Source organism: Triturus cristatus, chromosome 12 (genome assembly GCF_964204655.1).
Source record: "Triturus cristatus chromosome 12, aTriCri1.1, whole genome shotgun sequence".
Classification (NCBI taxonomy): Eukaryota; Metazoa; Chordata; class Amphibia; order Caudata; family Salamandridae; genus Triturus; species Triturus cristatus.
The window spans coordinates 105964222-105991578 of NC_140595.1; the positions used below are offsets into that span (position 1 = coordinate 105964222).

The following is a 27357-nucleotide window of genomic DNA, read 5'->3' on the forward strand; positions in this document are numbered from 1 at the left end:
ACGACATGTTGCTCTTTATCAGGGAACCGTAAACGTTCTTATCTCCAATCCTGCATGAGTATATTAGGTTTGAGCGCCTCTCGGGGATCAGCATCAATGGGAACAAATCGGTGAAAGTACCTCTGACCATGATTACTGCCCCTGCCTACTGCTCTGGAGTTTCCTCTTGAGTGGGGATCTGACCCAGCAAAACACCTGGGGATATGGATTGATCGCGACCCGGAAATGGTCATTAAGGAAAACTATGGCTCTGCCTGCACAGTATTGGAACAACAAGTAGACAGATGATCAAGGATGCCGCTATCATTGGCTGACCGCATACCCGTATCAAGATGACGGTCCTGCCCTGATTTCTATATCTATTTAGCAACATACCCATAAAATAGACTCACCAATTTCTTAAAACCATATGTTCGCTATTGGTGAGGTTGGTATGGGGAGGCAAGCTTCCCCGTGTGAGCTGGGATACACTTATACTGGACTATGGTAAAGGTGGCTTTAGTGTCCCAGACATGTATCTGTACTATCTATGCACTCAAGCGCAGTTTTCATACTACTGGTACCAGCACCATGAATTCATTCCTCATGTAGCGGTTGAAGATGGGGATGCACACCCGATTCCAATAAGATGCATTCTGTCATACTCACACAGAGGTACCCCCATATAGGAAATCAATACAATAGATACCACGGTTGCAGCCTGGCAGGCACTGGGCCAGATAACGGCAAAGCTCCCACTATATGCCCCATGCTTCCATTAGATCGACATGCAGCACTATCGGTCACACAGGAGGCAGGAGCCATGCATGCCCTAAAATCAGTAGGCATAGACAAAATGCAAGTCCTCTACCCAAATAGTAGTTTCATCACAATAGATGGCTTGCAATATATACACAACATGTCACCGTTATTTTTATTCCAATTCCTACGACTTAAGAAAGCGATACAGGCATACTACCATACCTTTCCCGATGAACCACAGACATTGCAAACCTTAGAGACGCTCCTAGTAAGCCCTACATGGCAGAAACTGATTACCAAGCTATACAGGGCTGCAAGAGACGAGAAAGTTATTAGCACGGACAGAAGCCTTGATCGCTGGAATAATAGACTCCTCCCTCAGCTCACACAAAAGGAGTGGGACTATCGCTGTCAGGTAACTAGCGCATTCACGTCCAACGGTAACTTACACATCATTCATTTTAAATTCTTGCACTAAGCATACAACACACCACTGAAGCTACATAAATATGGCCTTCGGCACAATGATACGTGCAAACGATGTGGGGCACAGGGGGCTGACTTCTGGCACCTTGCCTGGGAATGCAATCAGGTGGCTGCGGTCTGGGTGGAGGTGCTACACAGACTACAAACCATGACGACTATTACCCTGCATTGTACCTACAGGTGTGTCTGCTGTGCTACACTCCGGCTCCGAAAGGTCCAATTGGCAAGTTTATTGGAATTGCATTACTGTTGGCCAAGAGGAGGGTGGCGATGAGATGGGACAGTTCAGTTCCTCCGCTGCCGGACAATTGGATAAGGGATCTTGTGTACTGTAGGGAGAACCTAGAATTGTATGCAGAAGAACTCCCTGCCCCTTTTCAACCCAAAGACATTTGGGAGCCACTGTTGCAATATTTGAGATCTAAGGACCAACAAACATTATCAGAATGTGAAGATATAAAGCACTGTCTATCTGCATGTATTAATTGAATATCTGTACCGACAAATTTAATTGTGTTGGAGGGCAATTGGGCACTAAGACTGGATACCCACGGATTGTTTGTTTGAACTAGTTCTTTCAAAATGTATGACGTTAATGCTATGCGCAATATGTGTTTCTGAAACTAATAAAAATAAAAATTAAAAAAATGTACCTTTTTGCCGCTTACTCGCCTGTACCCCCTCCGTAGTCCCTCCTTGCTCAGAGTTGGCCACAGGAAGCACACCCAGGCTCCCAGTCAGTCAATCACAATGCTGCAAGGCAGCATTGTGATTTGTCTGAGCACCGTTTTTCAGTGCTCAGACGCTGACTGGAGGCCTGAGCATGTTGTCCGCGTAGGCTGTGATGCAGCCTGCACGGAGAACATGCGAAGAGCGCACAACTGTTTTGGGCAGCCCAATAGGGCCATCAAGCAGTCATTGCGCACTTTAGAAGGGTACACACACTCTTCCCCTGCCCATGCTCACCCAGGCAAATCTGTGGGTGAAAGTAAGAGAAAATAAAATGATAATACCGCGAGTTAATATCACTTTATTTTCTCTGTCTTTCACTGTAAAAAAGCAGTAGGGCGCTAATCCTCCACCTTAGCAGAGGATCAGCCACTGCCTGCCACCCAGTAAGAAAATGTCTGAGTGTGCCAGTGTGGCTGAGTACCACTAAAGGTAATCTAAAATGGCTTGGAGGCTAATTCTACAGGAGCGGAGGCCTGAGTGGAACCATAGTGTCTTGCATGTTGTTTGCTTGATCCCCGGCCATGAAAGGTATGGGGTGACTGCTGAGGTGTCTATACAGCAGCCCTCTGGAATAGCCTTTGAAGGGTTATGCTATTGATGAAACTGTCGGGCAGGGGCTAAAAGACATGGAATGCACTGTGGTACTGCTTTTTTTAAAGCACTGGTGGGCAGAAACAGACTTTTTTCAAAAGAGACAGGTCCCATAAAAATGCATCTCTATTAGATACACCTGCTTGTCTCAAGAAAAGCCAGTGGATTACATCCATATGTGGCAATGAGGCACCAAAATAGGGCCTACAATGCACCTCGATTAGTCAGTAGTATCCTGGCCAGCTCTAAGGATATATTTTACCGCATCCTGGCCGTCTTGAATGGTTTGAGCCAAAGAGTCTCAAAATTACTCTGGGACTGCCATCAAGATCAAACTGGCCCTGTCCCAAAAGAGTGTGTGTATAATGGCTTAGTAGGTAAAATGCATTGACTAAACACAATGCCAAGCTGGAGGAAGAGAGCATCTGATTACAGAACTTCTATATCCTTTTTGACTCCCTATCTGGAGAGGTTGTGTGGCATGCATTAGGGTTTGCTTTGCTGGTAGAAGCTTGAATCATTAAACTCTCTGGAGTTGGGTGCCGCATAAGAAAATCGGGGTTGCCTTGCGCTAGTCTGTAGTGACTGGCCACCTGCCTGTTGACAGGTGGGCAAGAGCAAGGCTCCATCCAAGTACACGTAAGGGTATCAATCAGGCATTTATTAAATGGAAGTAAGGTCTCAGTAGGGACTGGCCAAGGGTGCAAAACCTCAGTAAGTGCATTTGTCTTGACTTCAATTGAAGCCAGCTTTAGGTACAGGACCTCAGCTGAGCGTCTAATCCATACAACCAATAATTCACCCTCCTCAACATCATTGTGTGGGGGTAAATCATCCACATCATCACCGTCGCACTTATCAGTTTGATTAAAATATGAGTCAAAAATGTTTCAGGCTTTGCAAGAGGGACACCAATATGGGTAGCTCCAGGGATTCCCCTCAGATATTTACATCACATAACAGATCCGGAGGAGAGGTATGTGGTTCTGCATGGTATACTATATGGGAGGGAATTGAGAATTCTCTGTATATAGGCCCTCAATAATGTTTGTATCTCCTTCTTCCATGAGTTAATGACAGTGGGCGCGCCCCATTTGGGCGCGGGTATAATCGTAGCGGGCGACATGAATTGTGCGGTGGGTGGAACGTCGGATAGGTAACCCCCACACGCAAACACAAAGCTTCGGATGACGGAGACTTTGGAAGATCTCAGGGAGGGATTGCAGTTGAGGGATGTGTGGAGGGATTGCAACCCGAGTAAAATAACGTTTTCGTGTGTACGCCGGCAACAGGGACCTCCGGCGGGCTTGACTACTTCTTCCTGTCATTAGACCTCACTTCAGAGGTGGATGGGATAACGTACTTGCCTAGATATATCACAGATCATTCCCCAGTCTTGCTAAGTCTGTGGGGGTACCAGAATGTCTGGAAATACCCTCCTGGCGATTGTGTGCAGAGGTGTTCATGGACCCCCCCTTTGTTGCAGTGATCACTGAAACGCTGACTCGTTACTTTGAGGAGAACTGGGGATCGACCTCAAGTAGGGCAGTGGAATTGGAAACCATGAAGGTTGTCCTCTGGGGAGTCTCTATCAAGACAACCTATGGCGTGCGACAACTAGAATGTGGTATACAAAAGCAAGAGCTGGGGTTGTGCAGGTTGGAGGCTCATCTCCACACGAGTCCCCAGATTTTAGGGGAATGGGGAGCAGCCCGACAGGCCCTAGTAGAGACCTGAGCGATACCAAAAGGGATGGTGGACGGAGCATTTGAGAAAATCAAACACTCACCCCCAGTCAACTGATCTGGGTTTAATCCATAATCATTCTTTAGCTCACTCCACCACTCCAGTTCCGACATGGCCATATGCAAATCAGTCTGACCCTGTGCCTCATGGGAACAGTCCAGCCCGAACTGCCAAGCCGTGTCTTCCCTGGACCGGAAACAAGCATCCTGGGACCGGTTTCAGGTTCATAACCCTCATCAGCCAGCCAACACCAACACCAGTTTCTGGCAGTCATGGCACAGTTTGAACCCTTTAGGCCTCGTTGGGGGGCACCATTCCCTTAGAAACAATAAATGATTTTTGAAAGAATGTGTGAAAACCAAAGAAAAGAGAGCAGAGCTCTAGATCCACAATTCAAGGCATTGAAAGAAAGAACAGACATTGTCACATGTGGTGGCATCTATATGTGGCTCCGCTCCATCACTTACTGCATGGGACAAGATCAAAACAGAGCTGCACAGCTTCATTTACCAGCACACCGGACCATTGCTATGGCCTGGTGCCTGGCGAATAGTCTAATGGTGAGGAATATGCGGTTAGAAGTATCCATCAGAATTAATGTGCTTTAAAGATTCTCCATGCAACAGAACTCACCTAGAGGGACTTCTTCCATCTCTGAATCAGTGCAGCTTTCAGCAGAGACGTCAGGATTATTTATCGCCACGCTACAATGAGAAAAATATAATCAATGTTAATGGGATTAAAACACGCTTCCTTGTCTAGTGAAGCCCTTAAACAAAAATAGGCATAGGTAAAAGTTAATATATTAAAGAGTTTGGTACAAGTTGTGAACTGAAGCCTAGGATCCACAAATACAAATCAATAGAAGTGATCTCTTGACAAGGAGGTCATAATCTGCCAAAGGGCACACCGACGCTACTCAAAATTACAATTGCTACTTTTTCCTTTTTTCCACAATTCCACAATAAAAAATCCAATTAACATGCAATAAGGAATATCCTGCAGTCTAGTTTTGAACTTGGCTCCTTTTTTGCAAGTAGAATATTGTCTGGGCAGAGCAGGGAAATTCCTCCAAGCTGTAATGCAGCAGTTTTGAAAACATTTGACCATCCATCTAGCTATGCCAGCTTTTGAAAGAGCCTGACCTTTATGTGGCAGGGCAAAAGCAACATAAAGTTGTTGAGTTTTGCAAAAGAGCTCAGTTCTATCAATGTAATACATGAGAGCACACTTGACAGCAGGGGTGTGAAGGGCCCTCTCTGCCACAGAGTATGACTGTGCGAAGAAGCATGGGAGCTCAATGGTTTGAATGAGTTGGAATGGAGGAACCACTTTCAAAGGGAATTTAGGGTTGGTTCTAAGCCAATCCTGTCTTACTGAACCAGAACGAAAGGCTCTTCTAGGGTCTTCAATTGGCTAACATGCCTTAAAAATGTGATATCAGCAAGGAAAGCAACTTTTCAGGAAAGAAATTGTAATGGGCACAAATGTAGAGGTTCAAAAGAAAAGCTCATCATTCTGGTAAGGATAATGTTAATGTTCCGCACATGGTGAGGAGGTACCCTGGGTGGAATAACTTGTTTGAGTCCTTCCATGACGCCTTGATGACAGAGATTCTGAATAACGACAAGTGTTTCATATTCTTCATATAACTTTCAATGGCATCCAAGTGAAGACGTGTGCAAGTAAATGCAAGGGTCGATTGCTGAAGATGACGGAGGTAGCAGAGAATATATTGAACTGCAGGTTTAAGGAGATCTATTTGCTTGGGAATGCAGTAGACGAAAAATATTTTCCACTTCCAAATGACAAAATTGGTGGTAATGGACGATGTGAATGTTTTCCAGGCTGTAATTTTGGATATGGATGGGTACTATACACCAAATATTTGCATTGGTATTACCAGGTACAAGTTCCTTCAACAGAAACAAGGAAAAACAAATCAGTGGAAGAGTACATTGCAGAGGTAAAGAAATGACCTTTAGACTGAAAATTTGGTGTATTACAAGACAATTTCATCAGGGACCTGTTGGTGATGCACGCCAAGAATCTAGCCATTCAGGAGCATTTACGGGTCAGTGGTGATTTTGCGTTAAATGATGTGTTGGCAATTGTTAAAAAAAACTGAGATGTCGAGTAGGTGTTCTAGGGTGTTAAAACAGAATGCAAAAGATTATGCCACTGTTCGAAATTGAGCATCTAAGTACAGTGTAAAAGATTCCAAATCCAAAGATCAAACCAGATGTTAACATTGTGACAGTAAAGAACATTTGGCATTTACCAAAAAATGTCCTGCTGCCATGCAAAAGTGTAGCAATTGTGGCAATGTAGGGCATTTTGTAAAAGTGTGCAGGAGAAGGAAAGAGTCTATTAAGTGTGTGAGTGAGCCAGTAAGTAAGGAAGATAAGAAAACTTCTGAAGGTGACAACGAGCACTGTCACAATGTAGCGAGTCTGTGTAGAAGCCTTGTTTTGAATGTTGATGGTAAATCTCACAGACCTATATTTGAGTGCTGGATGACTGTTGTTGATGTATCCTTAAAAATGTATGCAGATTCTGGGTCCCCATAAACTATAATCAACGAGGAGCTGCAGAGAGAAAAAATTGTCAATAAAGTTGGAGGGGTCCTCAGGGTTAAAGTGGAGAACGTATTGACATGATTGGATTTAGGTGGTTTAATTTGAGATTCAAGAATAGGCTGACCCGGGCAGATTGCATGTTGCTATGAAAGGGCCCCCTTGTGTTTGGTTAGTTTGACCATGGAAATTTGCACATTGTGTTTGATCCCAGTAGCAAAGAGCAAGTGATGGTGTTTGATAAAGGAGTGCATATGGGCAATGATATGCTCAAAAGATTTCCAAAGGTTTTTAGTGGTAGGTTGGGGAATTTGAAAGGATTTGAGTACTGAATTATTTTGAAGGCTGATGCTAGACCTAATGTCCACAAGGTAAGGAACATTCCTTTCATGGTTAGGGATGAAGTCTCTGAAGATCTGGAGAAGCAGGTTTCTTTGGGGTATTGAACCAATAGAAGTCTCTGATTGGGTTTCCCCCATTAGTGGTGGCTAGACGAAGCAATGGCAACATTTGTTGTGTGTTGACTTACGCCATTTGAACAACAACATAAATGTGGGCCAATTTCTGTTGCCAAGAATTAATGAACTGGTAACTTTTGTCAGAGTTGGCAAGTGGTTTTTCACCATTTATCTATTGTCATCACACCACCAAATTTCTTTAGCTCAGTATTCCCAGAAACGTACATCTTTTGTCACCCCTGATGGGTGTTTCCAATTTAAGCTCACGCCATTTCACCTAGAGTCGGTGGCTGCAGTCTTTCAGTGATTAAAGTTTTAACTTTTTGGAAAAGAAAAGGTGTAAAAGTTTTCCAAGACAATATTTTCATTTTTGGTCCAACCGGGGATGAACACGATACGGGGTTGATGAAGGTGTTAAATATTTTGGAGTCCAAGGGGTTAACAGTATAATTTTCAAAGTGCACGATAGTGGCATGCCTGCTGTCAGAGAAGAATGGAGTAAGAAATAGAAGAAGGATAAAGTTTTATAAGTAGTTATGACTTACTTGATTGACGTTTGGCCAAGAAAAGAGGGTATAGATCAATCTATGAAACCATTCCGGGAGGTAAGGACTGACTTGACTGTTGAAAGTGGCACAATTCCGGGAGAACAAAAAGTAACTCCACTACAAGCTTTGCGAAGAACGGTTATCAGTTCGGAGCATGAGGAGCATTCTGGAATTACTGGAACCAAGTCTATTGCGAAGAAGATGTTTTGGTGGTCAGGTGTGGATCTTGAGGTGGAAAGATATGTAAGAGAGTGCCCCAATTGTGTTTTGGCTGATAAATCTTTACAGACTTTAACACCAACTATGAGTAAATGTTTGATTCCAGTTGACATTGTAGGACCCCTTGGGAAACCTCACAAGTATGTGTTGGTTTTAATTGACTTCTTTTGCCAATGGCCGACCGTGAAGGTGGTAGAAAAGGCAGATATGGATGCAGTTTGTGAATTCCTGGAACAGATTTTTACATTGGACGGCATTCCTGCCACCATTTTGAGTGGCAATGGAATGAAAGTTGTCTCCAATAAAACTAAGCTTTGTTTTGAAAGCAGTGGTGTGAAGCATGAGACCACTGCACTAAACAATCCCAGTGCCAATGGTATGGTAGACAAATTTAACCGTGTGATCAAATGTATCATACAGTTATGTAGGGCAAGTAATGAGGACTAGGTTACTCAACTGGGTAAAATGGTTTGGGCTTACAGAGTTACTAATAATCGATCGACTGGAGTATCTCTGTTTACGATGAGGGGTAGGAATCCTAGGACCAACTTCACACCTGGATATTTTGTATATGTGTGGAATACTAGTCAGTTAAAGGAGTGTGGGGAAAAGTAAGAGAGTCATTATAAAGGTAAGTTGTATTATGATACTAAGAGAGGTTCAAAATGGGTGAAGGTCAAAGTGGGTGACTGGGTTCAGATTAAGAAACTGGGTTTTGTAGCTCAAGGGAATTGTCGATTTTATGAACTGGAGAAACTTTTTGAAGATTTGTGTAATTCAGTGAGGTTGAGTAATGGTAAAGTCTGGAATCTTAATTGAGTGGCTGTGGATCCAAATGAGATATGGAAGCGAGTTCATGGGGAGTCACATAAGTTTGAATCTGACTTTTTGGAGGATTTTGAGATGATGGAGAGATGGTCAGTGTTAGAATCCGGGGTCTCTGGTTGGCGCAGGTATGCACTTGCGACAAGCAGGGACCCTTTTCATCTAAGTCAGGGCGTAGGATCACCTCTTAAAAATAACCCCTGCTCACCCTCTAGGTAACGTGGCGCGAACAGTCAGGCTAGATTCCAGAGGGCATTAGGTTAAGCGTTGCAAGTTGCCCCACACAATAATCACTTCCCCACCACACAAAGACACAAGGCTGTATTTCTGTAAAAATATAGGTCTTTATATAAAAGATTTCTTGAAGGCAGGTTGATAAAATACAGTTCTCTTGTAAGTACTAATCCAGTTACTCTTTAAAGGCTTAAAGGCAGTCTACAGTTGTAAAAATGGCACAGTTCTATGCAAAATAAGCTCCTATGGGGTGTGGTGCGCTTTGTAGCGCCTCAGGTACGCTTCGTACCGCTATTTCCGTACGCCGTGCCGTTTCTCACGCTTCTCGCGTGAGTACGCGTATGCAGGCCTTGAGCCAGACGGTCCATACCTACGTAGGTACGCGTCGAACGTGTTCCAGGCTTCGCTTGCCAAGTCTGACGCTTCCTGCGTGAGCGCCGGCAATGCTTTTGGATGCTGTACGGTCCGTACAGTGGCAGGGACGCGCCGTACACGGACGGCAACACAAGTACGGCTCAACAGAGGCGGGTACGGTTCGTACCAGGGCAGTACAGGTCGAACTACGCACAAGTCACAAGTTTTCCAAAGGCAGGTACGGCACAAGTCACAAGATACTTCTGATGCAAGTACGGTCCGTACGAAGGCAAGTACGGGCCGTATTACGCGCACTAGTCACAATATACTTCCGATGCAAGTATGGTCCGTACGAAGGCAAGTACGGGCCGTATTACGCGCACAAGTCACCAGATACTTCAAAAGCAGGTACGGCTCGTACGAAGGCAAGTACGGGCCGTACTTTAGCGCGAAATGTCACCAATACCTTTAATCTTCACGGGGATGGTCACTGCAGCCTCGGGGTTCCACGGAGAGGTGTCCCACGTCGCGGTGTCGTCCCTCACAGTCAGAGGGCGGCAGTGCTTCGTGGCACACTCGTAGAAGGTCTCAGCCACACGACCAAGGTCAGAGGAAGGGAGAGCAGCTCCGGGGCAATTCTCAGCGCGTTGCAGCACGATCGGCTTTCCCGGGGATCACCAGTGTGTTAAAGGTCCTCGCGGTGATCTCGGCGGCGCAGGGTCGCAGAGGCTCGGGGGTTGGACACTCAGGTTCTTTTCTTTGCGGTGCGAGCTACGGCTCGGAGGGGCAGTCACTTGCGGTGCTGGGACCAGGTAGACAGGTCCTTGCGGTGCTCGTGGTAGCCCCAGGTGGCAGATGTCGCGGTGCAGAGAAAGTGAAAGGCACACAGGTTCTCTGGGGGTCAGCGTCACAGGATTGCGTCCAGCAGCTTCTCCTCTTCTGGGGGAAAGGTAGCGCCACTGTTCCTGGGGCGCAGATCAGGGGGCAAGTTCACAAGCAAGCCGTGGGAGATTGTTTGAAAGCACAAGTTGATGCAGTCTTTTTCCTTTAGTCTTTTCCTCTCCTTCCAGCAGACAGGCACCCACTGCAGGCCAGTCTCTCAGGCAGAGAGACAGTATTGCTCCTTCAGCTTCTCCAGGTCCTTCTCCTTCAGGCAGAGGTTCGTCTTGGCGCAAACAGGATCTGATTTCTTAGGAGCAGGCCTCCTTCTTTTACAGCACAATTCTTTTTTCTTTGTCGCCAGGGGACCTGGGCCTGGCTCAGTCCAGTTTTGGAGCACTTTGTTGTGGTGACTCTGCTCTTTCCTTTCAGCAGCAGGGCAGAGACATCAGCCGCTCCACAGGGGGCGGAGCCGGCATTGTGGAGGCAGAGCACAGGTCTATTCAAGAGTCAAGGTGTACTCCTCCCACCCATCCTGGTGTAATCTCTCTACCCACCACCTGGCAGCCAGCCTGTCTCCTGGGATTCCCCAGCCCTGCTCCTTCCCTGTTACTAGGCAGAACACACACACACAGCGCAGAGGCAGACTGAAATGGCCAGGTCAGTAAATACTAACTTTCTAAAAGTAGTATTTACAAACACAGGATATTAAAATAAACTTTACTAAAAGAAGTATTTTATTATTCTGAGTTCAGGCGTACTAAACATGACTTTCTACCATGCTCTATGAGTCCACTGGGATTACAGCGTGTAGTAATTCCAGCAGCCCATTCTGGCCTATGGAGAGCAGGTAGCCTTCAATAGTGAAAAACGAAAATGGCTTTAATTCACTATTAAGACATGCCACACACATCAGGGCATGTCCTACCTTATGCCTCCAATGCACCCTGCCCTTGGGCCTACCAGAGGGGTGACTAATATGTAGTTAAGGGAAGGTTTAGGGACTGGCAAGTGGGTGCACTTGCGCAGTCAGCGCAACAGTACCAGACCGCACGCAGGTTCTGCAGTGGCAGATCCTAGACACATTTTACTAGGCCGCTTCTGTGGGTGGCACAACCAATGCTGCAAGCCCACCAGCGGTATTTGTATTTACAAGCCCTGGCACTCCTGGTGCTTTTTACTAGGGGCTGACAGTAAACCAAATGAACCAATCATGGACACCAATCAATGTATACACTTTTCAAAGGGAGCACTTGCACTGTGGCACTGATTAGCAGTGGCACAGTGCCCTGAGCAGCTAACACCAACAAAACACAATGAGGCACATCAGCAAAAAGTGGAAGGGAAACTCACGCCAAGGTGCCAGGTCTAACAGTCAGCAATGGAAGGGAACACAAGTTACCTGCACATTTGGATCTTCTGGAGGAGAGCAGTGAGGCTGTGATGATTGAAGAGAGGGAAGTGGTGTTGGAAGAAGCTAATGTGGGAGTGGTGAGTAGTCTGGAGTCACTTCTAGGACTGCTAATGAGAACATTAATGTACATGATGCTGGACATGACATTGACAAAAGAATTAGCAAATTGTCAAAATGTTTAGAAGATTATGAGAATGGTAATATAGAATGCATTTTGTGGTTTATTTTAGTTTTTCTCATTTTGTATTGAGGCCATAGGGTTATTCTCTTTGATGTCTGTGTTTTTGTTTCCAACTTGAAGTTAATCAGTTTTGATGGGTTTTTGTATATATTTTAGTTTTTTGTAATAACGAGGGGGATGTGTTGTGGGCTTGTTGGTAAGGTCATCCATGTGTGGAACCTGCAATGTAGTGAGGGTTTTGTGATTATTCACAGAACACTGGAGAGGTGACGGTGGGGAAACAGTGGGAAGGAACATTGGTGATGTTGGCTACTGCAATCTATTGACAGGAAATGACAGAGAAATTCACAGCGCATTGGCTCTATCTGTGGACCATGGTTGGAATCTGCCCTGAGGGGAGGCCTACCATCTGCTCTTCTGTGTTTACAATGAGATTTGTAACATTCTTTCTCTTGCACTTACCAGAGAATGGGGACCTGGACTTATAGCAGTACAGTTTTTTGTGCTCTGTGACATACAATTTTGTCATCTGATCCCTTAAGGCCTTCGGACGCTTAAGAGAGCATTTGTTCAATGACTCTGAACATGCCTACATCCATGATACCACAAACAGATGTCATGCGGGTCTGTGCCAGATATTTGCTTTCTGTAGGTGTGGCCCCGACTGAAACCTGTAGCCTGAGATCCCTAGCAAAACATCTTCAAAAAAGAGTTTTTAAAGGAGGTAAGACGCTGACGAAGTTCAGAAGTGGAGTTCCAGATCACCATCAAAGAATGAGGAAAATAAGGATCTGACGCTAATGAGCAAGACTTGTACACATATATGGTTTCCTGCTAACATTTGCAAAGGAGCAACAAAGTTAATGCAAAGTCTGATGGCACCGCCTATCAATGTGTAAGAGCAATTGCTAATAACGTTTCTGGATTCAGTCTGATACCTGCGGGAATTCAAAAGGCAAGGCATCTGCAGTTATAATCATCTATCAGAATCTAGAGAATGTCAAAATGAATTTGAGTAAGGAGCAATGCGCACCTCATCACCTCAAATTACTCAAACAGAGTGGGATAAGGTATGGGGAGCATGGAACAAATTCAGGGGTGGAATATGTGACCCGCTACCGATGCCACTTGATGACACCTCTGATTCAGACTGATGTAGTAGATCTTGGGGCGGCAATGAGAAATGTTGATGCCGGCTATGTACCACAGTGCCGATATGATGTTTACTTCTGGGGTGTATATTGGGGTGTTGTATTGTCAAAAGATAGGAGCAAAATGCCTACTCAAGTGTCTTGCTGTTTTGTTCACAACAAAAACAATAACAAGTTTAAAAAAAAATAAAAAAAATTACTCAAACAGAGGCAGATTCAAGTCCCTAAGTTTTAGAATACCCCAAACTCAAATCTGAGAACTGAATCAAACCACATGGGGTTTCGAAAACATCTAAAAACCTTTCATACCAGCTTTTGTAGTAAACAGGTCACAGCTAAAGAAAATTGGCACAGTTATAGCTCACTTATCTGACAAAAATTACTCTAAAAGATGACTTGTCTTGAAGACTTTTAACACTTTAAAGCAACTGACAGAAGACATTGAACACTTTATAAAATTCCCAAATGAATAAATATAGTGGCTAAAATAGATGCCCTAGGCTAGCAATTAACGCATCTTAAACGTTCATCTTGTGTTACATAAGTCTCCCATATACTGGCCATCTGTTCTAGGACAATAGATAGGAGATTAAACCCCAGTTTCAAAGTTGCCTGATAATCTACTGTCTTCTCGCCTTCTACTTTTTAGACTTTCCAATATTTCCATTACGAAGCAGTGGCCTCTGGTTCATAAACTGTGATTTCAGTTAAAGTCATAGGCAGTTGCATGGGTTTGGAAACCCCGTGGGCTCCTCTTTCAAAGGTGTGCCACCCAGGCATGTGAAAGCTTTAGCAATGAAGCAAAAGCAAGACACACACAGAATAGACTTCCATGAAATTACAAATCACAATCACTATAGTGGTGGCTAGGCGACATTGATGTCAATAACATTAAGGGCCTTATTGCGAGTACGGCGTCACTGTGGTGGTCCGACCCCCTACACACTGCGGGCCCACAGTGTGCAGTCGGAGCGCCACAGGAGCGATGTGTCCGCCGGGGAATCCAGGATCCCGTGGCTGTTGTGCAGCAGTCAGGAGCAGGAATATCCTGGGAGTGCCGCTGCAGCACCACCAAGCATATTCTGAGTTGTCTGTCAACCACCTTTTTAAAGGGGGGGGGCCTGTCATGGAAAGGGTGACAGAGAGGTAACTAAGGGGGCCCTAACAGGGCCCCCGTGCTGCCTCTGGGCGTGGGGGTGAATTCAGGGGGGCACATGTTGCCCACCTGGAATTGCATCCCTGTCCCTCCAGGGTGTGGCATGCATGCCACACCATGCAGGAACATACTGCAGGTGTTGTCAAGGCGGCGGGTTGCATGTTAGGCTCTCGCATGATCATCATAGCAGCCCACCGCCGGGAGACCAACCCAGCACTGGCTGCACACCATTGATTACAATCGTAATCCGGCAGGCAAGCGCACCACGGCTTTGGCAGTCCTCCTGTGGGTGGCACTGCAGGAGGGCAGCCAAACCCGTAATAAGGCCCTAAATGATAGAAAGACCAGCAATGTCATCATGTAGGGATTTTTTTTCCAGCTAAGAAGAGCAGGCAGAAAGCGCTACCCAGTGTAAGAGAAACACCCATACCTCTAAAATAGCATCATTGTGCAATTACATTTTTGCTTATTTTTCTAGGGCACTGGTTGAAGTAACTAAACAATGTGAGTAAGTGCACATGATCCATAAAACATTGTTCAATCTAGAACTTATTTAACTAGCTAACTGAACATTATTCTGTGTTCTCCGGTCTACGAATTTGCCCATTTGTGAAGTCTTGTCATTCCCTTATCGTGTAAAAAATCCTGAAGTTAATATTGTGCTCCAGAATGAATCAGGGCTATTTAAAATTCTAACTACAACGTGAATTCATAATAGAATCAAAACTCCAAATAACCATTTGCCACTCATGGCTATAAGTGTGCTTGTGTTGGACATTTTGTTAGTCATTTCAACATACTGGCAATAGCCAACACTGCACAGAATTCAATATCTGCCAAGTGATTGATAAATCCAGGAAATACTGTTCACTTCACCTGACAGGAGGAGGCGTGTGATTGACCGTCTCCTGCCCCCGGCTACTGAAGTTCCTCGTTGCAACTTCCACTATGTTTTCAATTTGAGCTTTCCACCTTTAAACGAAGAAATAAGTTGGATAAAATGAGCATCAGTCAATGAAATTATGAAATTAAAACATCAATGTCTGATTGACAACCAGAAAATGAGGGAGTAGGGTTCTCTTGCAGAAAGTCATTATTTTGTTGAAAAGGATCAACAAGACTGGCAGTTCTGTTATGCAGCAAAGTAAGGTTTAAAGAGGAAATAAACTCAGCTTGCACCAAGATAAACTTTTTAACAGGTACATCTTCAACATGAAGGCCATTCAGAGCTGCTGTCTCGTTAGAAGTAATGCCTGCTTTAGTGAGTGACTAATTAAAGGATTAGACACACGTGATCAACATGTTCTTTCTTTTTTAACTTAATGTGGGCATTTGCATTTTTTTTATTTTAGTTTGATCTTCAGTAAAGTGCTGTCTAGTACTCTAAAATATCCTCAACTTGCGTGGGTACACACTAAAATTCTCATGCAGGGGTCGAATGACTAAAGGTTCAGTGATGTGGGGTCACTTGATACTCAGACAAGGCTGGTTCATGCTTAGGGTTCGCCTTCATTATTATGCTACATAGCATATCATTAATAAATTTCATACATACATTTCGAGTCTCCACGTTTGTCCTGGATTAGACTTTTACCATTTTATTTATTCCTAAGTTTCATATAGCGCTAGCTAGACCCATGGGTATCAGAGCGCTTACATACATGAAAGATAATAGCATGGCGTATCATGATATAAAGATGCATAAAGATATAGGTATAACATTTTAAGACAGCATACATCAAAAGACCATTGAGAAGGTCGTCTTCCATGGAAACACCACTCAGCGATACCAGTAAAAACAGCCACCTGTATATATTCAGCACCCTCCAGTGTCAATCCTTCAAACTCACATCAAGTTGAGGTCACTGTGCGCCCGCCATTTGGAAAGTTATTCCCACCAGTACATTGAACTAAAGGACCGAAAGTACCTTCTCTGGCCACACCATCAGGAACAATATGATGGGGTGCAAGATCCCCGCGGCAAAGAACGACAAAAAGTGAGGCCTTCTCCTTCAATGCAGGAACACTCATTTAGAACATTTATCTTTATTAGAGATTGAGCCCTCACTCCTTATTTGGATGGAATAAGAACCATATGTTCCTCCCAAAAACATTACTTTGTTTTACAGAACCCACTTCCACCAGGTCAGAGTTTGTACAAATGTTTGTATCTGTCTGTCCTACTATCGAAATTCCCAAGACAGTTTTTGTAATCAACCAAATTTTGCTTCTGTATCCTTAGTGTGTTATAAACATGCATGGCTGCTCCTCCACTAAAGGCCGACGCTGTGAAAAATAGCGGCAATAAAACAAATAATTATCAGTAAACATTTAGGGGTCAATTCCGATCCTGCATTTTTTTTTCCGTACGACTCGTATCTGTAATTTTTTCCGCACGGATCGTACAAGTCCCTCCGACCCGGGAAGTACGATTCGTACGGGAAAATTACATACGGATCGGCCCGATCCATACGAATCGGATTGGGAAAAGTTGTACGAGACGGACCCGGACACTTTTCCGTACGGATTGTAAAAATACAGTCCGACCGTACAAGTACGATCCGGACCAGCTTTCCGATTTACGAATGGTACGGAAAACGTCCCGTACACGGGGAATGACTTTACCCGCTACGAAGCGAACTTTGTATGACTCGTATCCCGGGAAAAGTTGTTCCCGGGGTGCGAGTCGTACAGGGGTACGAGTCGTACAGGCACCCCCCATGCATATGTACGCACCTTACAACAACATCGCGTATGTACGCACCGTTGGTGTGCGCACCGTACATACGCAATGTTGGTGTACGCACCGTACATACGCAATGTTGGTGTACGCACCGTACATACGCAATGTTGGGGTATGCACCGTACATATGCAATGTTGGGGTACGCACCGTACATATGCAATGTTGGGGTACGCACCGTACATACACAACGCATGGGGGTGTATGCATGTACGACTCGTACCCCTGTACGAGTCGCACCCCTGGGAACATGTCGGAGTACGACTCGTACCGCGGAGAACGTCGCATATGACCGAGTCGGACACACAAAAAAACAGAAGCAAATACAACGAAACGAGTCGTACTGAACCACGGATACTGTAAAACAGCACAAGGAGCGTCTATTCGACTCGCACAACACCGCAAAACACATCTACAGTGCACAAAACATGGAAATGACTGACCTGGCCACATCCAAACAGGCAAACAGAGGGGCAAACTCACAACCACCCCTTATAACACACCCACCAAAAATTCAAACTGAGGCCCACCCACAAATGGACCAATAAAAAGGGCCCACACACACAAACCATGAGCCTTTGCAACAGACTCACTGCAGCTAGAGAGCACACACCAACAACTGCACCCACCCACCTTAACATATACACCTTCACACAACCTCCTTCACACATACCCCCTCTTCACATTCCGACCCACACCTTCACATTCAGACCCACACACCCACAACCATCCACACCCTCACCCCACACCATGCCCACAGACAAGAATCCAAAGTTCACAAGGGAGGAGCTGGAGATCTTTGTCAATGAAGTCATCAGAGTCGAGCCACAGCTGTTTGGAACATTGGTCAGACAGACCAGCATAGGCGAAAAATCACGCCTGTGGCAGAGGATCGTCGATAGGGTGAATGCTGTTGCACCCATCAGAAGGACCAGGACTGAATGCCAAGCCAGGTGGTACGATCTGCGGAGGTCAGTCAAGCGAAAAATGAATGACGACTACGCCCAGAGCAACATCACTGGAGGTGGTGGGCCCCGCAGACCAGTACATTTCCATCCCTGGGAGGAGAAGGTGATGGCTCTGCTTCCGTCGGTGGGAGTACATGGACTTCAAGGACTGCCAGAGCTTGGTGAGTACACAAACAACTTATGTAACATGGGGGTAATGGCATCCACACCCCAATAACACAAAATGCACGCAACTACCCCCAAGCCTTCACCGGCCAGAACCACAGTCAAAAACAACGCTAATGCCACTAACATGTGTATGCCCCATTGAGAAAGCAAGGCCATGCTATGTCCCATGCTACACGAAGCACTAACCCAAGAATGGATGTCCGGTATGCTGGGAGGGTGGCTGTCACAAAACGCATTTTTGAACTCCAAATCAGACACAATTGCCCTCATCCCATATGGCCCAGGTACATACCCATACACCATGCGCAATGCACAGAGACTGGGAAAGTACTGACAAGATAGCTGACACTTGGCCCTCGTGTAGGCAGCACAAGGCCCTCCTGTGACCAGTGCAAACACAAACACCAAGACAACAAGGTCAGATATCTAGGACAGGAACTCACACTCACTGTCATGGCAGCATGCTCCATGGGGGGACAGCTACATCACCTGGGAGCCCCAGTGCCAAATCACACTACACCCACCAGCAGGCCCTGTCACACACACCTCTTACACAAGCAGACACCCCCGGGACAGGCAATGGATTTACCCACTGTCACAATGGACATGTAACACAACAAGACCTATACATAGCCGAAGAAGCATCCAAGCAAAATCGACATGTCAAAGACTCAGGAGAACATATCAATCTGTCCCACGCAACATACCCATCCACAAGTGAACATTGAGGAGAATGCTAGGCACATACAACTACCTGGAGGAACAGTGCCAACTTGAATGTGTGAAACATGGATGTTGCATGAAACAGCATTAACATTGTCTGTCTCTCATACACAGGGCAACGTGATGAATCTCCCCCCAATAATGGGGGTGAAGAATCACAGTCCCAGGCTCGGGAGGAACCTGATCCCACCGGCAGCGACGCCTCTCAACACTCCGCGGATGACCCCGACCAACCTGGACCCTCTGGTGTCCAAGCCCCTGCAGCACCTGGTTCAGGAACATCTGTGCCAACCACCACCCCCATTCCTGCCACATCCCAGGAGACACCGAGGAGCCGTGCCCGCAGTGAACAACTGAGCCAGTCTGACCAGGAGGGAGAAGGTGCGCCGGGCACCCAGGAGGAGGCAGACAACACCGCCACTGCCATCCCTCAGGGGTCCCTTAGACCCGATGTGCCCACAACGGCAGCCCAGGCTCGTGTTGGCAGGGGTGGTGGGAGTGTAGGCAGGCGGAGGCGAGAACCTCACCAGCCAGCAGAAGGGACCGGTATGTCACACATACACAACATCATGGACGCATACCGGCGTGACACCAGGGAGTTCAGCCATGTAGTGGGGACCCTCACAGAGATAAAGGGGACCATCACAGAGATGAAGAACCAGCAGGCCGAGCAACACGCCAGTCAACAAGAACACCAAGGACGGATGGAGGCAAGACTGGTTGAGCTCCTGGCGGTGCAAAGGGACATAAGCCATTCACTCCGTCAGATCGCTGACAACATGGGCAACCCTCCCTGTGCCACCAGGCGAAGACCACCACCAGCCACAGGGAGGGAGGAGGATTCGTCCGACGGAGCATCCCAAGCATCGTCAAGGCCTGCATCTGAGGGTCCCCCGAGGAAGGTGGGTTGTCCACGGAAAAGACCGTGAGAGGCAGCGGCCCATCCACATCTCCCAGGTCACCTGGCCTGGCACCTGGCCTTCATGTGCGACAGCATCACCTCATTGACTGACATTATCTGCCACATGGACTTGCTGGTCACAGTCTGACCAATGATGCCAAACACTGTGGTCTGGACTCTGCTGACTTCAAATGCCAAGGATCCCATCTCCCCATGTGAACTTTGGATTCTATGGTCCCTGTATTGCATCTTTTTCTGTGCACAAATCACGCCCCCGACCTATAATACAAAAAAGAATAATTGAAATTTTATGTTGCAGTCATTTAGCATGAGTCCACAACATACGTGTGGGGATATGTCAAAGTATGCCTGAGTGTGGAACTAACTCCAGCCATCCATACACTGGGATCTGAGTCCGGTTGAGGACACACATGGGTCACAATGTATCATCAAATACAGACATGGAGCCCAATACTCATCCGTGATGGCCTCAAGCTACTGAGGGGGGGCTTGCAATACTGCTCGGACAGACCTATTTGGAAGAGTATCATGAAGGCGTAGAGGTCATGGGTCATGTGGAGGTGCCCGGGGAGGGAGTCCCAGGTCTGCTTGGCGTGGTGGGAGAACTATCTCCTGCATGCAGTTGTTCTGTGGATGTGATGAATGGTGGCCAGGGCAAGGTTGGCTGCACGCAGTTGGGCCAACGGGGTGTTCGATGACAGACGTCCAAGTTCGGTTTTGGGTCTGGGGTTGTGGACTTCCTCCTGAGTGTGGTTGAGGAGTCTGAAGGTGATCCTGCAGCAGACAGTGAGCCATTGTAGCTATCTCAGGTGGACAGTGATGTGGCTGGGGCGGGGGATGTTGAACATGAGGTGTGCGGATGCACCCTGGATGTGGACAAGTTCTCCTGCAGTTTTGCTGATGTTCCTCCATAGAGGGCGGTGCTGTAGTTGACCCAGCTGGTGTTGTGGACCTGGGGGACGGTCTGTCTTGCCTTGGAGTAGATCTATCTGTGGATCATTTGCAGCATGCGGAGGGTGTTGCAGCATGAGGTACAGATGGTGTTGAGTTGCATGGTAATTGTGAGCGATGAGTCCATGATGAACACCAGCTTGCGTGCGTGGCCACTGGGTGCTGATGCGGTGCCCAGGCCGGTGGGACACAAGGAGTTGACCCAGCCGTAAGTTGACAATCCTCAGATGATGACCTCAGTCCTGTCCAAGTCCAGCCTCAGGGGGCTGATGTTCAGCCATTCGTCATCGGATCTCATGCCTTCTTGAAGGTTGGATCTGGCAATGGCTGGGTCTTTGTTGAGGGTAAGGAGCAGTTGGGCGTCAATGGCATACAAGATGATGATGAGGTCGTGTGCGCATGTGATGTTGGAGAGGGGGGTCATGGAGACATTGAAGATCGTCACGCTGAGAGATGAGCCCTGGGGCATGGGCCAGATGACCCCAGTGTACTACATGCTGAAGGGTGGAGGTCGACTCCCTGGGCCTTGCTGGTGAGCTACTTGTTGATTTAATCCTGGGCCCTCCTCTGGATACCAGTGTTGGAGATGTGTGAGCTGACAGTGTGGTAGCACATGGTGTAGAATGCGGTTGAGAGGTCAAGGGGGTGGTCTCACCATTGTTGAGCAGGGCATAGTTGTCGTTGGTGGCAATGATGACGTTTGCAGTGGTGTGATTACTGTGGAAGATGGTCTGGTGCCGGTTGCCTGGAGCTGTTTGAGTGGAGGAAGTTTGTCAGTTGCTCATTGAGTGTCTTCCTGATGACATTTGCTGGGTAGGGAAGCATGGTGATGTTCCAGGAGATCCTGCGGTACTGCCGTCCGTTGTTTAAGAAGGGCCTGGGTCTCCGCATGCCTCCAGCTCCCATGGAATGTGGCAAACTCAAAGGAGACATTCATGATGTGCTGGACGTGGGCTTCAAGGATGGGGAATGATGTGGTTGAGATGTTGTGTGGGAACAATTCTCGCCACATGGTCAGTTACGAAACATGAACAATGTTGGACACATGCAAATTTCAAAGAAAGTCTCTCTGCAAAACTGTGTGGCATGACATCATCACTCGAGTGACACATCAGAACACACATCAAAGTCACTTTGCATTCAGTCAGCTGGACACACACATTGCAACACATGCCACTCAATGCTACAAGCTTGCACACTCATACCCAGTGACTCACCACTATGAGAAGAAGTTGCGTACGAGCTGACTCCGGATATCATCCTCCTCATCACTTGCCTCGTGACCAAGCCCTTGATCCTCCACGGGTGGATGTTCCTGCTCATCCAGATCCAGGATGAGTGGCACTGCCTTCTCAACTGCCATGTTGTGCAGAATGCAGCACACGATGAAGATTTTGCAGACCTTCTCCGGTGCATATGGGAAGGACCAGCCTGTCTTGTCAAGGCACCGGAATCGGCTCTTCAGGAGGCCAAACGTCCTCTCAATCACTCGCCTGGTCTGCCCGTGTGCATTGTTGTACCAGTGATCTGCAGCTGTTCTTGGGTTGTGGAGAGGTGTCAGTAGCCATGGCATGTTGGGATATCCAGAGTCCCCTACATGGAAACATCATGTAAATAAGTGGGTCAGGAGATGCCATAAGAGCCAAAGATACCGCAACACACAGGACAAACAGAGTATACCCACCAACAAGACATGCTCGTTCGTTGTGCAGCCGCAGCATCATTTGTGGCACCCTGCTACGCCTCATGATGTAGGCATCGTGTGCTGATCCTGGAAAACGTGCACAGACATGGGAAATCAGCATGTTAGCAAGACACACCACAAGGGCATTTATTGAGTGGTAATGTTTTCGGTTGCGATAGGCTTGCTCCTGTGCCTGTGGTGGTACCAAAGCCACATGTGTCCCATCAATGGACCCAATGACATGGGGTATCCTTCCCAGGGCATAGAAATCACCCTTGACATCTGTCAACTCCTCAGGAGTAGGAAATTTGATGAATTCATCAAGGTGCTCCAACATGGCTGCCAAAACATCACGCAGGACACGGCTGAACATTGTCTGTGACATCCCACCAACATCAGCATGGTCAATTGAAATGTACCTGTGGCAAAAAAATGTAGGGCTACCATCACCTTCATCTTGGGGGTCAGCACAGTAGGATACCTGTGTCGCAGTTGGAGGTGTGGTGCGAGCTTGTTAGTCAAGTCCTCAATTAACTGTTGAGTGAATCTGTAACGTCGGATGCAGGCACGTTCCCTCATGGCAGCCAAGTCTGGCATTGGTCTTGGGACAGGCGGTGCCCTGCAGGGCATTGTTTGGAATAATGAAGATTGAGAGTCTGTCAACATCTATGTCAATGAACATAGCACATGCTAAACTGCTACTAAACATAAGGTAACTATGGAATCTGGTGTGTGCAATACATCCAGGACACATATGCCAGCTTGCTGGCACTCCTACGAAAAGCCAGATACACCTGTTGATTGTCAAGTCTACATGGCATGCCCTGAAATGAACTGGGGGCCAGTCTGAGTGAACAGCCAGAGATATCTCCGGAGTGACACACATCCACATAGCTGCATTGGAAGGATGTCATCTCATCCAGACAGCTGACTGCAAGGCACACGCACAGCTCACATGGAATGTCAAATGTACATATCAAACACATTGCGATGAAGGGGTACACGTGACAACAAAAAAACACTGCCATTGAGACGACGCAGACATGTGTGCCTGGGAAATTATGATGTCCGATGCACACAGACCCTACAGCCGTGGGAATCCACATGTGGCATGGTGTGCGTAGATGTGTGCCATGCCCATCTCCACACAGACCCATGTTGGATGCACCAACAGCAGATGCAGTTGACGGAACACTAACAGCAAGCTCATGGGAACACATGACACACACCTGACATAGTCACATAGGGGCATGCTGATCGTGACATGTCAGTTGATAGAGTGTCCCTGTTCCTGGCATCAGGAGAAAGGTGCAGGTGTTGATGACTGTGCCATCCCACTGCTGCTGTGCATGACACAGTTGGACTACAGACACACATGTGGCAAGTGACAAGGTGATGTGTGCCACATAGTACCCCATCACACATGACATGTGTCCACAGGTCATCACACATCAATTGTGCAACTAGATGAGATGACCTGTGCAATATCACTGGCTGCCACACCTAGGGCCTGCACATGAAAGTATGCAATGACAAGTACTTGATGGACATCCTTGTGCGACTCGCAGTCCTCCATTCCTGGTGTGTGTATGCCTCGTATCACCATTGTAAGCATGTGAAACACACCGTACCCCCGCATTCATTGCGTGTGTATGCCCCGTATCACTATTGTACTGGTGCCGTACCTGTACGTGTGAAACGCACCGTACCCCCGCATTCATTGTGTGTGTACGCCCCGTATCACTATTGTACTAGTGCCGTACCTGTACGTGTGAAACTCACCGCACCCCCGCATTCATTGCGTGTCTACGCCCCGTATCACTATTGTACTGGTGCCGTACGGGTACGTGTGAAATGCACCGTATCCCTGCATTCATTGTGTGTGTACACCCCCTATCACTATCGTACTGGTGCTGTACCTGTACGTGTGAAACGCACCGTACCCCCGCATTCATTGCGTGTGTATGCCCCGTATCACTATCGTACGGGTGCCGTACCTGTACGTGTGAAATGCACCGTACCTCCGCATTCATTGCGTGTGTACGCCCCGTATCACTATTGTACTGGTGCCGTACGGGTACGTGTGAAACGCACCGTACCCCTGCATTCATTGCTTGTGTACGCCCCGTATCACTATCATACTGGTGCCGTACCTGTAGGTGTGAAACGCACCATACCCCGCATTCATTGCGTGTGTACTCCCCGTATCACTATTGTACTGGTGCCGTACGGGTACGTGTGAAACGCACCATAGCCCCGCATTCATTGCGTGTGTACGCCCCGTATCACTATTGTACTGGTGCCGTACCTGTACGTGTGGAACGTACCGTACCCCCGCATTCATTGCGTGTGTACGACCCGTATCACTATTGTACTGGTGCCGTACGGGTACGTGTGAAACGCACCGTACCCCCGAATTCATTGCGTGTGTACGCCCCGTATCACTATTGTACTGGTGCCGTACAGGTACGTGTGAAACGCACCATACATGTGTGTGGATTTCAAAATTACATAGGGGACACATAGGGGACAAGTATTAGGCCCAAAATGCATGCTGCTTGTCATGGATACAGAGTTTTCAGTTGCAATGTGTCCATCAGGTGTCCTGGAACAGTAAGTTGGCAAAAAAATACAATGTTGCAAAGTGGTTGTTGACTTGACATGATGCTTAAAATTTGAACGATGCGAATGCGTGTCATTGGTGTATGTTTAAAGGGATTGGAGTAAACGTACGATGCAAATGAGTCTGACCAATCACTATGTACTCTAAATGAATGCCCCTCAGCAAGACAGATATAAGGCAGCCAGAACCCATCAGAGGGCACTTGCCTGCACAACTTTCGAGTCGACCACATTGTTGCTGTCTCTGCTTCCTCTGGACCATGTCGTGTACTTTGGAGAGGGCCCAGCCATTCACCCTAGAGGAGAATGAGGCGTTGCTGGGCTGCCTCCTCCCACAGTACCCCAAGCTGTATGGGAGACCAACGGAGCAGGTGAGTGCTGACTCCACTACCTTTGCCCATGCACCTGTTGTGTGACTGTCAATATTGTGTCCAGGTGGGACAGACATGCTATGTGAAACGAAGCTACACCTGCATTCATTGCGTGTGTACGCATCATACCCATGGTGTCGGTTAGAATCGCATCACTGTTGTAATGTTGCCATAAGCGGTGTAAAACACTACCTTTGACTGTGCACCAGTTGTGTGACTGTCACTTCTGGCATTGTGTCCAGGTGTGACAGACATGCAATGTTGTTTAGAGTGGGTCCCGGGGGGGGGACATGCTTATGTCTCTCATGCAGAGCATGATGTAGTTCCTGTGTGCACTCCTCACTTGCATTGTGCTTACTGTGACATTCACTGCATAGTGCATGACACATTCAGCCTGGCAAATCCTTGGTGACTTTTTTTCCTATTGTCCTGAGGTGATTCAGTGGTCCCCCCGGTATGACAGGTGACTGTACCTACAGATGTGTATGAGTTGAGTGGACCTGTGGTGAGAGTGTCCAAATGATGTGTACGACCTCATGGACATTAATGTGTGTGAATGTTCCTTGTCATTTGGGTGAGTGTCTATGTGGAGTGTTGCACCACAGCTTCATGGAGGAGGCAACAGCTCTACCCATCTGATGTGACAAGTAAGCCGTGCTGTGTGTCTGACTTGCAGAGCTAGCACGACACCTGTGACTCCCCACAGGCAAGTGGCCCATGTGCAGAGTGAGGGTTGTATCCGCTGTTGTCACTGACAGGCGAGTGATCTGTGCCTGGGTGTGTCTGTCTAGTCTGCTGAGGGTGCGTCAGTGGAGTGGGACATGTGACTGCTTGGCACGTGCTGTCCATCGGCCTGCTGTTGCATGTGCTGCACAGTGTGTGCCATGATCAGTGAGTGTGTCGCACCCCTTATGCCACCTGTTGACTTTCAATGCCATGTAGTGCATTGGGGCTTGCACACAGGCCAATTTCTCATTGAGAATGATGCAATTCCTGTCAGCATCCTATGCCCTGTTCAACATATCAAAGATGTTCAAATGTGTGTCTCTGGGACATGGAGCAGGTGTAGTGATGTTGTCTCACTTTGTCATCCTGACAGGTAACTGCCTACGAGAAGATGTTGATCTGGCGGGACATCGTCAGGGCCGTGAGATCGGCGGGGGATCATAGTCGGCGCCTACCACTGGTCAGAAAAAGGTGGCAGGATATCCGGTGATGGACCCAGTGGATCGCCCGGGTCCAGCTGGGGATCGACCCTCCTCGCCCCCACGGCGGGCACCGACGCCTGACCGCCCACATGATCCGTGTCCTGGTGGTGGTCTTCCCTGACCTCGATAGGCAGTAACAGGAGAGACTGCAGCAAGGAGGGGATAGGTACATGGCTGTTTGTTGTGTTATGTGTCACCAGCTTTTGGAAGTGCTCTGTAGCCTGGATACACTCCCAGAGTTTATATGTGCAGTGCATTTTCTGTTCCCCAATGTCACCTGGTGCTCTTTTTCATCCCTTCCCCTCCTTGACATGTTTCCCCTGGTCTGTGTGTAATCACATTTGCACATGGTCATCTAGGGTGCTAGAAAATCAAAGTGCACATTGCTTTCCGCATCATGTGGGAGGGTGGTCTGTCACTTGTGTTGGTACCTTGCCTGTGCCATGACCTGTTCACTATGTTGGGGGTCCATATTTGTTGGCACTGATGATGAGTCTCAACATAGGAGTGTGAGGTTTCAACTGAACACCCTTGCAGCATGCATGACCAATGTTGTGGCCTCAGACATGATGTGCATGAGTGGGAGATATGCATAGTGCCATGACAGTTGCTCATGGTAGAGTCAGCTCATTCCAGTAACACGGAGCAGTGTGCCCACTACAGTCCCCTGAGACACCCTGGCCTCCTAATCATGTGTGTCATCCAACA

General features: G+C 47.3%; 1 pseudogene; it reads right to left on the bottom strand.

Annotated features, from left to right (window-relative positions):
- Positions 1–27357, bottom strand: part of LOC146772764 (rho guanine nucleotide exchange factor 11-like) — a 253630-nt pseudogene that overhangs the window by 53291 nt on the left and 172982 nt on the right.